This window comes from Felis catus, chromosome C1 (genome assembly GCF_018350175.1).
Source record: "Felis catus isolate Fca126 chromosome C1, F.catus_Fca126_mat1.0, whole genome shotgun sequence".
In the NCBI taxonomy this organism is placed as follows: Eukaryota; Metazoa; Chordata; class Mammalia; order Carnivora; family Felidae; genus Felis; species Felis catus.
In genome coordinates this window covers 89,260,447-89,272,924 of record NC_058375.1, presented here as the reverse complement: position 1 = coordinate 89,272,924, position 12,478 = coordinate 89,260,447, and the positions used below count along the sequence as shown (strand labels likewise).

At 36.9% G+C, this 12,478-nt stretch overlaps 1 pseudogene; it reads right to left on the bottom strand.

Moving 5' to 3' along the window:
- Positions 1–11,628: 11,628 nt before the first annotated feature.
- LOC101093378 lies at positions 11,629–12,061 on the bottom strand (annotated as a pseudogene).
- Positions 12,062–12,478: the final 417 nt, after the last annotated feature.

Sequence of the window (12,478 nt, the reverse complement as noted above, 5' to 3'; positions counted from 1 at the left end):
TACAATTCATATTTCATAGTTTTTACATGGATATCTATTTCATTCTTACTAAAGAACTTCTACAAACTAATTCAACTGTTCTTTATTTCACTTCTTTTTTTTAAATTTTTTTTTAATGTTTTTATTTATTTTTGAGACAGAGAGAGACAGAGCATGAGCAGGGGAGGGGCAGAGAGAGAGGGAGACACAGAATCGGAAACAGGCTCCAGGCTCCGAGCTGTCAGCACAGAGCCTGACGTGGGGCTCGAACTCACGGACTGTAAGATCATGACCCGAGCCGAAGTCGGAAGCCCAACCGACCGAGCCACCCAGGCGCCCCTTTATTTCACTTCTTGATATGCACTCATGTATCCATACTGTCTATCCTTAGCTTATTTTTTTAATGTTTATTCATTTTTGAGAGAGAGAGAGAGAGAGAGAGAGAGAGAGAGAGCGCTCCAGTAGAGGGGGGACAGAGAGAGAGACACATACACAGAATCTGAAGCAGGCTCCAAGCTCTGAGCTGTCAGCACAGAGCCTGATGCAGGGCTTGAACCCACAAACCGTGAGATCATGACATGAGCCGAAGTCGGACGCCTAACCAGCTGAGCCACTCAGGCACCCCTTAATCTTAGCTTATTGATGAGTAAGGAAGGACTGAAAGGAGAAGAATGTATGAGTTGCGGTATCTTTCTCTTTCCATCCATGTCATTATCTCAGCATAAGTGAAGACAGGGAATTAACACTAGTGAGAAAGGCTACCACAGAGTTCCTTCATTGTTTCAACATCTTAAAACACCATTGCCTTCTTTCTGCATTCAAAAGAAGTTGTCGTTCCAACAAAAAATTTGGCCTCTCTGGGCTATCAGCACCCCCACTTGCTCAATCTCAGAAATATATACTTAACTTTTACTTATTTGAGTCTTGCTGAACTCCCACCCTTGGAGGATCCACCTTGATTCTCCATGCAGGGGACATGGTGAAGGCTGTTTGCAAATAGTGCAGCAAGAAATGGCAGGCACACATATTGTGTGAATCTTCTCTGGTCACCTGCATGCTTCATTGTCCCATGAGACTTCATTAGCAAAGCAGAAGTTCAAAGAAAAAAATTATTAAGGATTTCAAAACAGTGACAGAAGGTCATTAAAGCAAATGTGGGACTCATTCTGTGATTTCTTCTTTCTTTTCTAAAATTCCATTTACTTTTGGTTTGAATCCTGCAGTTATTCCCAAAGCACCATCAAATATTTATTTATTTTTATTTGTTGCACTTTCATCTTTGTTGGGTCATTCCCTCCTCTGATTACCAATTTTTATAAATTAACATGTAGTTTTATCACCTAGGACACACACACACACACACACACACACGCACACACAAAACCCAACACAGTTCCCTGCTTTGCTATCCTTGAATGACTGAGTAATAGCTATGCAGTGACTAGTCAGTGACAGACTTTGAAAAAAAAATGACGATTAATCATGAAAGTGATAGCATCCTTTGTGTTTGCATAGAGAGTTATGCACCGAAGAATGAGCAGGAAAGTTTGCACATTCTGTATCTGGTCATATTTAGTGTGTTTTGGTAACTGTAATTTGAACTGTGGTGTTGGGGGGACTAGTGTTATTTAACTAAACAGCAGTAGCTGATATTTGTGAATATTAGAACCATGCAAAATGAGGACTGTTTGTCTCATATGTTTTCATGGTGTGAGGAATCCAGGAGTGGCGTAGAGTTTTGGTTTGGGGTTTCTCATCAGGTTGCAGTTGAGAGACAAAACAGTTTTATATCTTAATATATGAAGATAACAGTAATATGAGTTAGAATATAAAATATTATTAATTTAATATAATAAAGTTAGGCAGGGTGCGTGGGTGGCTCAGTCAGTTAAGCATCCCATCCGACTTTTGATTTTGGCTCAGGTCATGGCCTTGCGGTTCCTGAGCTCGAGTCCGACATCAAGCCCAGCATCAGGTTCCGCACTGACAGTGTGGAGCCTGCTTAGAATTCTCTCTCTCTCTTTCTCTCTCCATGCCCCTCCCCTCACTCACACATGAACTTTCTCTCTCAAAATAAATAAATAAATAAATAAATAAATAAATAAACTTAAAAAATGTTATTTGGCAAGCTATGAAATACAAAACACAACATATCAATATACATACCAATACAATACTTAACTTTTCCAATAACAAAACAATTGCAAACCAAACAAGTGCAAACAAGATTTTGCTTTGCAGATTTTTATAATAAAAAGCAATACTGATAACCAACATTGATGAATGTATGTGGGAATAGACACTTTTGTATACTTCCATACAATACAGGCTTTATGGAGAAAAAATATATTCAGACCCTTAAAATTTTTTCTTACTTTTATACCTACCACTTTCCTTTGTAGGAAAATATACTAGGACAATATTAAATAAGTGAAGAAATAAAATCAATAGCACTATCCTAACAACTGGAATATCTGAGCTGTAAATTTTACTCCCCAATTGCTGGGCTCCTTGAAAAACACCTATCTGGCATGTTTTATAAACTGGGCCCTATTTTTAAGTTCTATATATACAAAGATAAATAAGACAGTGCATGTTTTGAGAAGGCTTAACATTTACTGTGTGTATGGTGGGTGTATATAATATAATATTGCACCAATTAGCTTTACTAAATGTCTACAATAAAAATAGGTTTCTGTCTCCTAAAAGCATTAGGGCCTGAGGTAAGTTCAGAAGCAAGGACAGAAGATGGATGTCGTCTCTTCATGTCCTAGGCAAAGGAATTTGAGAGCAAAAGCAGTGAATGTCTTCCTTTTTCTCCATAGCTTCTGAAGCTCTATAAGAGAAGTTCTTGGTATTTCTCTTGACCATGAGAGGCATCATGCAAATTGTTAATATCTCTTTGCTTTCAAAACTATCTTGGAAGAAGAGTAATAGAATGCTTTAAACTTATATTTTATATTTTATATATATTTTTACATGTAGTCTTTTTTTTTCATCTTTCACTTTTTCACTACAATTCATGCTTATGATGTACATGAGAAGAAATCATCTCTGTTAATCTGCTTGAACTAAAGAAAGAAACAGTTTGAAACAGGTTAAATGTTATTTCCCAAATCAAAAACCACAGAGATAAAGGCTTTTAACATGCAGGTTTTCTGATCACCACTTCAGTATGGTTGTTTTTGTTTGCTTACATTATTTCCCATACGACTTTCTTTGACTATCTTTCTGATCTTTTTTTTCCTAAAGGAGAAGTATCTTCAAATGAAATGAAAAAGAAAAACAGAGGCATTTTTCAAATACATATTAGTTACAATTGAATATATCCCATGAACCACTATAACTTAGTAAGTACTTCTGTTGCATAGAGAAGGCAAAGTAGCAATTATTAAAGGCAACATATGGCAGGTGTCTTAAAGCTCCAGGGTGACAAAAAACATATGACTTCAGCTCATTATAAGTATTTTCTAAGATCCTCTTAATTGCTGTAGTAATTAAAATTTACCATTTTTTGTGAAAATGCCAACTGACTTATTACAATGGAGTAAATACATGCTTTGAATTACTAAGTTTACATTAAAATGCACACTGTAAGAATAGCAAAGGGTCTCTCTATGTCTATATTTGTATCTTTATTCTGTATCAATCTATATCTATCCAAATATATAGATATAAATCTCTCTTTATATATAGAGAGTACCTGACTTTCTCTATCCCTCTCCCTCTCCCCCTCCTTGTATGTGTGTGTATCATATAAAGAAGCTTTAGGGTTTAAATCCTTCTCTTACAAACCATGTCTCATTTTTATTTTCTATATGTTGTAATCTTGTTCTTCAGTATTTTTTGATTAGTAAAATATGCTGTGTGTGTTTGCAATGTACTGGTAAAAGGTAGTAATTAGCATTAAGAAAATTTATTAATTCAGATCAACAAGACAGCTCAATTTTCCAGATCACATAGTACTATTGGTAACACCACTGTGATTAAAAAAATGTTCACTGTATTAAAATACAAATGAAAATATGATAATATGTATTAACATTTTAATTCTGGGATCCCACACAACCAGGGGAAAACAACTTTCCAAAATAAATTTGATTTCTTTTAACTTTAAACTTTTCATGTTGTTAGATATTTCAGGTTATTGGATACCCTTGAGAAAAGTTGTTTTAACAATATAATTTTAAATTCATGACAACATAACCACTTGAAATTGGTTTTCAAGTTAGGGTTTAGTTTTTATTTGTTTAATCAATCCAAGCTTTATGAAACTCTTGATGGCCTATAAATAGCTAGAAACGTTTTTTTTTTTAAGAAGAAAAGAATATTTAATGTTGTAAGAAAAATGCTTTTCATAAATTTAATAAAATGTGAACACTAGTTCTTTCATAAATTATAGCTCAAAATGGATCAGATATAAATGTAAAATGTTTTAAAATGTAAAAAATGTAGTATCTTAACCTAAACTAATTTTACATTTTAAACACTCAGGTTGTATCAGTTAAGGTTCTGTACAGGAAGACAGTCTACTTAGGTTTTTGTTTTTTGGCATTTTTAGCAGAAAATGGAAATGTTATGAAATCAGAGATCACCTCTGAAAATAGTCAGTTTGAGCACAATCTCTTAACTGTACTCTGTCTCTCTAAAAATTGGAATTAAGAAACCACTGTCACAACTGTAGCCCAACATCAACAAAATGGTGACTGGACACCTAGAATGCTAAGGCCAGCCAGCTCCACAGATTCGTGATATAAATGAAGCTTTGACTGGACACTGAACACTGAATCTAGTGCAGCAACTTCTACCTATAATTCAATCCATAAGACTTTGTTGGAGAGCAAAAATGTCCAGAGTACTTCAGCCAGAGTTACCAGGAACACAAAAGCCAACCTAAGAATTGAAAACAGAGAGGATTTAATGAAGATGATTTGTTTTCTGAGAAGCCAAGGGTGAATAGTGATCCCTTCCCCATCTCCCAAAATTAAAGACCAAGAAACATGGTTAGTCCTATTAAGAAAAGAAAATAAGGAGGAAATGTCACTATACTTCAGAGCCCATAATTATCCAGGAACCATGGTGGGCATTCCACTTTGGAGGGGAGGCATAAAGAAGTTGTATTAGCTGTAAGAGACATAGCTTGAGGCAGAAGGAGAGGGAGACATGTTCTGTATCTTCCTTTCTCATGCCACTCAATATTATGACTTTGGTTTCCATTAACTAGGAATATTGGGGAAATTTCATTGGGGAAGTAAATGAAAACCTAGCTTTAAAATGTTGGCTTTCAACTTAATTGGCAGAACACAATTCACGTCATGAACTCAAATGAAAAAGGAGTTGGGAAGTGGTTTCCAAGTTTGCAGTCTACTTATAGAAAGGTCCACTAAACTACTGGAAAGAGGCTTAGTGCCAGTTCATCATACTCAACATAGTCCATCTGTTCAGGTTCTCAATATCTATCCTTAAATTTCAAGGCAATAACATGTTTTTAGCTAGCATGAGCAACTATATCTCTTAAAAATGAAAAGATTAGGGGCACCTGGGTGGCGCAGTTGAGTGAGTGTCCAACTCTTGATTTTGACTCAAGTCATGATACCAAGGTCACTGGATCAAACCCCTTGTCAGGCTCCACAATAAGTGTGGAGCCTGCTTGGGATTTTCTCTCTCTTTCTCTTTCTCTCTCTCTCCCTCTGCTCCATACCCCATTTGCATGCTCTAAAATAAAAATAAATTGGAGTGCCTGGGTGGCTCAGTTGGTTAAGAGACTGACTCTTAATTTTGGCTCAGGTAGTGATCTCATGGTTGGTGAGATTGAGCCCTGTGTCAGGCTCTACACAGAACATGGAGCCTGCTTGAGATCCTCTCTCTCTCTCTCTCTCTCTCTCTCTCTCTGTCTCTATTTCTGCCCCTCCCTTGCTCTCTCTCTCTCTCTCTCTCTCTCCGTCAAAAATACATAAACTTAAATGAAATAAAATAAATATTTAAATAATGGAAAGTTTAGGGGCGCCTGGGCGGCGCAGTCGGTTAAGCGTCCGACTTCAGCCAGGTCACGATCTCGCGGTCCATGAGTTCGAGCCCCGCATCGGGCTCTGGGCTGATGGCTCAGAGCCTGGAGCCTGTTTCCGATTCTGTGTCTCCCTCTCTTTCTGCCCCTCCCCCGTTCATGCTCTGTCTCTCTCTGTCCCAAAAATAAATAAACGTTGAAAAAAAATAAAAAAAAAGTTTATTATCCCCTTACAAGATGGAAAGACCTTCAAAGATATTGACTAATCATTCCATATATCAATGAAGTTTATTCTTCCATTTAGTTACAATTTCTCTTTGATAATCAGCCAACTTAAGTGTAAATTATAAAGCTACCACCAATATAATTCTTATATAAAGTGATAAAAGAAAGAAAGGGAAAAATTGGAATGCATATATGTTAGAAAAATTTGGATAGCTATTACAGAATTATGCCTGATATTTATAATGTTTTCCATTATCCTCTCCGTTTTCTCTTTTCTCTCAATTGGCACTTCAGCTGCAAAAATAACTTAACTGACATCCACATAATTGTCACCTTGTCTACTTGAATAGCAAGAACATCTTAATGCCACAAAGCCAGGTTTTTTGTTTGGTTGGTTAGTTTTCATGTTTGGTTCCTTTTTCAAATATATATTTAAAACTCCTTAATTCAAGACATTTTTCTGAGAATCTAATCCCGATGAGCTGATAGACGTATTTTCACCACTCCTCCAATTTGACCATTTCTAGGTGCTTGAACATCTGTATACAGTAAAAAGCATGAGCATCAGTATCAGTGTCCTGAGACCATCTGTTCCTCCTATCAAACTGAGAGCTTAGATGTACCACTCAAAGTCTTCTCCAGTTGGAAGAATCCCTTTTCCTTAAATAAGGATGTAATAAAGCAACAATACACTCTTGGTAGATGATGTTGCAATCTATGGGTACTTGATTCAAATATTTTCTTGTGTGGTCAGGTGAGGGTGAGTTAGCAATACACATAGAGTAAATACACTGTACAAGCAATCTATTCATACCACCAGTGCCTTCATCACCTGCTGAGACTTATCTAATGATTACCACTTCCACATGATGCTTTATGTTGCATACACTTACCTTGATGACTTGGTTGGACATATATAAAGCATCTAGTTCATTATAGGATATCCAAAGAACAAAGAACATATAGTATATCATGCTCAGGTATTCAGTCTCCAGAAAGGTCCAGTAGCAACTTCCATTTTAAATTAAATCTCCAAGATATACATTTGTCTCTTCTCTTTAATTTATGTAGAATAACAAATATCAAAATGATACTGGTGGTAAGTAAATTGATTATATTTACTTCCCTTTGCTTTTATTTTTATTTATTCTGGTTTTTTTTTTTTTTATTTTAGAGAAAGAGCATGTGAGCGGGGGAGAGAGGCAGAGCAACAGAGAGAGAGAGAGAGAGAGAGAGAGAGAGAGAGAGAGAATCTTAAGCAGGCTCCATGCTCAGCATGGAGACAGATGCAGGGCTTGATCCCACAAATCATGACCTGAGCTGAAATAAAGAGTTGGACACTCAATGACTGAGCATTCCAGGCATCCCTGCTTTTAAACATGCAATGTGTTTTATCAAAAAATCTAAGCTTTAAATCACTGGAAGCTATATCATCATGACCATCATCACCTTCATCATCATCACTATTATTTACTATCTCTGTTAAAATTTCTATATAGATCCCTTTCCATATAATTCAACTTTTATGCCTTTATAGACACGTATTTTTTAAAAAAGTTTCCACAACTGTTATAGTATAAGATCATTTTTAACATGGATTGTTCAATGAATGTTTACAGAGCCCTCATAAACATGACTAGTGCCTTATAAAAGAGACTCCAGAGAGCTGTCTTGTCCCTTTTGTTATATGAGGATGCAATGAAAAGACAGCCAGCTATGAACTAGGGAGCTGACCCTTATCAGACACCAAATTGTCCGGAGTCTTGATTTTGGATTTAGCTTCCAGAATTGCGAGAAATAAATGACTTATTTAAGCCACCCAGTTTATGGTCTTTTGTTGTAGCTTTCTGAACAGACTATATACTCCCAAAATTGAAAGTGGGATCTTGACAGATACTTGGTTACATACCTCCAAAAATTGAAAGCAGGGTCTTGACAGATATTTATACACTCTTATTCATAGCAGAATAATTCAAAATACATAAAAGATGGAAGTAATGCAAGTGATTCATCCATTCAAGAGATGGATGAAAAAAACAACATGGTATATACACACAGTGGGATATTATTCATCTTCAAAAATGAAAGACATTCTAACATGTGCTACCTGGTTGGACCTTAGAGACATTAAGGTAAATGAAATAAGCTACTTATATATTTTATTTGGAGAATTATTGATTCAAATCCTTTGTCCATTTCAGAATTGGGTCATTGGTCTTTTTTAATGTTTTGTTTATTTTTGAGAGAGAGATAGAGTAAAGTTGGGGGGGGGCAGAGAGAGGGAGACACAGAATCTGAAGCAGGCTTCAGGTTCTGAGCTGTCAGTACAGAGCCCAATGTAGGGCTCAAACTCATGAAACGTGAGATCATGACCTGAGCTGAAGTCTGATGCTCAACCAACTGACCCACCCAGGTGCCATGGGTGATTTGTCTTTTATTATTGACTGGTAAGAATTCCTTACCTATGTTTTTCTTTTGACACTTTTGCAGTTGGCAGCATACATAAGAAACTATTGCCTAACTCAAAATCACAGATGTTTACTTCTATGCTTACTTTAATTTTTTTTTCATATTTAACGGTTACATTGAGGTCTAGGATTCATTTTGAGCTCATTTTTACGTATTGTGTGAAGCATGAGTCCAAATTCATTATTTTGCATGTAGATATCTGGTTGTCCAGCACCATTTGTTGAACAAACTATTTTCCCCATTCAATTGTCTTGGCACCTCTGTCACAATCAATGGTCCATTGATCAATTGACCATAGGGGCGCCTGGGTGGCTCAGTTGGCTAAGCATCCGACTTCAGCTCAGGTCACGATCTCACAGTTCGTGGGCTCGAGCCCCGCGTCGGGATCTGTGCTGACAGCTCAGAGCCCGGAGCCTGTTTCAGATTCTGTGTCTCCCTCTCTCTCTGACCCTCCCCCGTTCATGCTCTATCTCTCTCTGTCTCAAAATAAATAAAACTTCAAAAAAAAGTTTAAAAAATCAATTGACCATAAATATAGGGTGTATTTCTTGACTCTTAATTCTACTTCACTATCTATATGTCTGTCCTTTGGCCAGTACAATGCTGTCTTGGTTATAGTAACTTCATAGTATCAATTGAATGTGCGTCCTCCAAATTTTTCTTTTTTTTCAAGATAATTTTGGTTTTTCTGGGTCGTTTGAATTTATATACAAACTTTAGGATCAATTTTTCAATTGTGCAAAACATAGGAATTGCATTGAATTTATAAATCAGTTTGGAGAGAACTGTCATTTAAGTGTTAAAACTTGAAACATAGGATGTCTTTCTACTTGTTTATATCTTTAATTTTTCTCAGTATGCTTTGAAATTTTCAGTGTGTGAGCCTTGCATTTCTCCTGTTAAAATTATTCCTAGTTATTCATTTTTTTGTTGCTGTTACTAATTGAATTGTTTCCTTATTTCATGTTCAAATTGTTAATTGCTGGCATATAAAAAACAGCTGATTTTTGTAAATCAATCTTGGATCCTGCCACATTGCTGAACTGCATTAATAGTTCAGATAATTTGTGTGTGTGTGTGTGTGTGTGCATTCCTTTGGATTTTGTAATCCAAGATTGGGTCACCCACCAATAAAAATAGTTTTATTTCTTTCTTTATAATCTGGATGCGTTTTATTTTTTTTCTTACCTAATTGCCATGGCTAGAATTTTCAGTAAAATGTTAAGTGGAAGAGGTAAAAATGGGCATCATTTTTCTTTTTCTTATTTTAAGAGGAAACATTCAGCCTTTCTTCATTAAATACCCTGTTAGTTGTGAATGTCTTACAAATTACTTTCTCAGACTTGGAGGATTCGAATGTATTCCTAGTTGTTAAATAGTTTTATCATGAAAAGGCACAGAACTTTTCAAATGCTTTTCCCATATCTGCTGAGATGATCACATAGCTTTTATCATGTGTTCTATTAATATACAGGATTACATTGATTGATTTTTGTATCTTAAATCTACTTTGCATTTCTCAGATACACTCCACTTAATCACTGTGTATAATCCTTTTTATATGTTGCTAGATTCAGTCTGTCAGTATTTTACTGATGATAATCTGTATTTGTAATAATAAAGGATATTTGTCTTGTAGTTTCTTGTATTTTTTCAAGGCATATTTAATTTAATATCAAGAATGCAATACAAAAGCCCAAATACAATGAAGGAAACCCATTCTCCCATTAACAGCAACAACAATGCTCTTTCAAAATGTGCCTGTTGAATGGAATGAGGATCTAATTTCACTACAGAAAAAAAAAAAAAAAACAAAACAGTCTCGTCACAGCCAGTATCCTTACACAAGCTAGTAGTGAAATGAATTTTTATAATGCTTCAAACAGTTTCAACCTGAAGTTTGACACCACATCTATATGTTCATACAGTCCTCAATAAGAGTATCTACAACATTAGCAACCATTCAAAGAACAAATCATTGATTAAAACGACATTGACTTAAGGCTCAATAAAGTAATATAGAGCTCCAAACTAAATGGTTAAATATATGAACTATTTGCCCTGACATCTATTATGTGATTCATGACTATTAAGATTTGTTCTTAGCAAATAAACCCTTTGTTTTAAATTTTTTATGCTTACTTATTTTTGAATGAGGGAGAGAGAGAGAGACAGAGAGAGAGAGAGAGAGAGAGAGAGAGAGAGCCAGCTAGGGAGGGGCAGAGAGAGACAGAGACACAGAATCCAAAGCAGGCCCAGGCTCTGAGCTGATAGCACAGAGACTGACGCAGGGCTTGAACCCAGGAACCTCAAGATCATGACCTGAGCTGAACTCAGACACTTGACTGACTGAGCCACCCAGGTGCCCCGGAAATATACGCTTTTAAGGCAAAATTCACCTCTTTTGAGTTTTGACCCAGAAGTCAACTTGAATCACAAAGTCTACAGTCTTATTGGCAAAACTGAATACAGCGTCTCTAAGTCACTATGCTCAAGGTTAAGAGTGATGCATATCCCATTTTTACATTTTACCGGAATTTTACGTATTCAATTCATGGCTTTAAATCTCTATGTTTCTTTCCTTTAAATTGAAGATACAGTGCCACAGACCTAAGACTTCGGTTTCTTCCTCTATTTTCTTCAAACAGTACATTTCTCAGGTGTCTACATGTCCTAGAAGGGGGGGGGGGTTCAGAGGTGGCGATTTCTTCAGAATAGTCCCATTGCCATCAGGCCTCAGAAGCAAGGGGAGAGGATAGAGAAAAAAGCTCAAACACAAGGTTCATTTGGTCAGTTTTATATTAACCATTTCAAGCTGGATAGCATAAGAATGGGGCTTTTTTTGGCTCAGGAAATCTGAGTCTTGGTGTGGAAAGCAGTATTTGGCTGTCCCACCACAGCTTTCTCCTTGGGGGTTTTCAGCCAAATCCTGACAGGGGAGTATGATTTGTTTACCTGTCAGGTGTGAATTTCTAGGCACTGAGTTCATTTTGGGCTCGTTCCAGTTTGTCTTCAGTCTATTACAGCTCACTTTTCATTTTTAGGAAAAAACAAGCTCATCCCTGGGTCTACCCTTGTTGATCCCAGTTGGGCATGCTAGGTTTCTGGGCTTGCTTGAGGTACTGGATTTGAGTAGTACACTCCTGCATCTATCTCTCTTCTTGGTTGGTAGTCTCGTTAAAAGGATGTTTTCCCAGTGAGCTTCAGGTTTTCTTCAGACTCCCTTAAGCCAGTTACATCATTAGAATTAAGATCTGTGTATTTGCCCTCCAGAGTCTGGACCTAGGCTTCATATTGTTTCCATCTTAGAATTAACTCATCAAGTGCCATAACTTTGAAGTATGTTTCATTCAAACCTTTTGGGGGACGTTCCTCCTTGGTCATCTTGGATCCTCTCTAGACAGAGCCCTTGCTTGTGATGCCTACTCACATAGGCCAAGGCCATGCTGCAGGACTGCAGCCCAGGCCTCCAGACCAGCTCCTGACCCTTTCCACTGCCAGAGCCCTGCGCGCCCCGCCCCTCCTTGCCCCGCCCCCTTTCACTCTCCACGACCCACCCCCTTCCCACCCTCCTCACCCTTGTGCTCCTCTTCTTTCTGCCGCAGCCCTGGCACTCCACTTTATGTGCAGGTCTCTCTGCCATTCAGTGAAATATAGTTTTCTTGTAGTAGTTTTGTCTGGTTTGCATATCACAGTAATAGTGGCCTGATAGAATAAGTTGGGAAGTGTTACCTATTTTTTGGAAGAGTTTGTGAAGGATTCCTATTAAGTCTTTTTTTTTTTTTAATGTTTTTATTTATT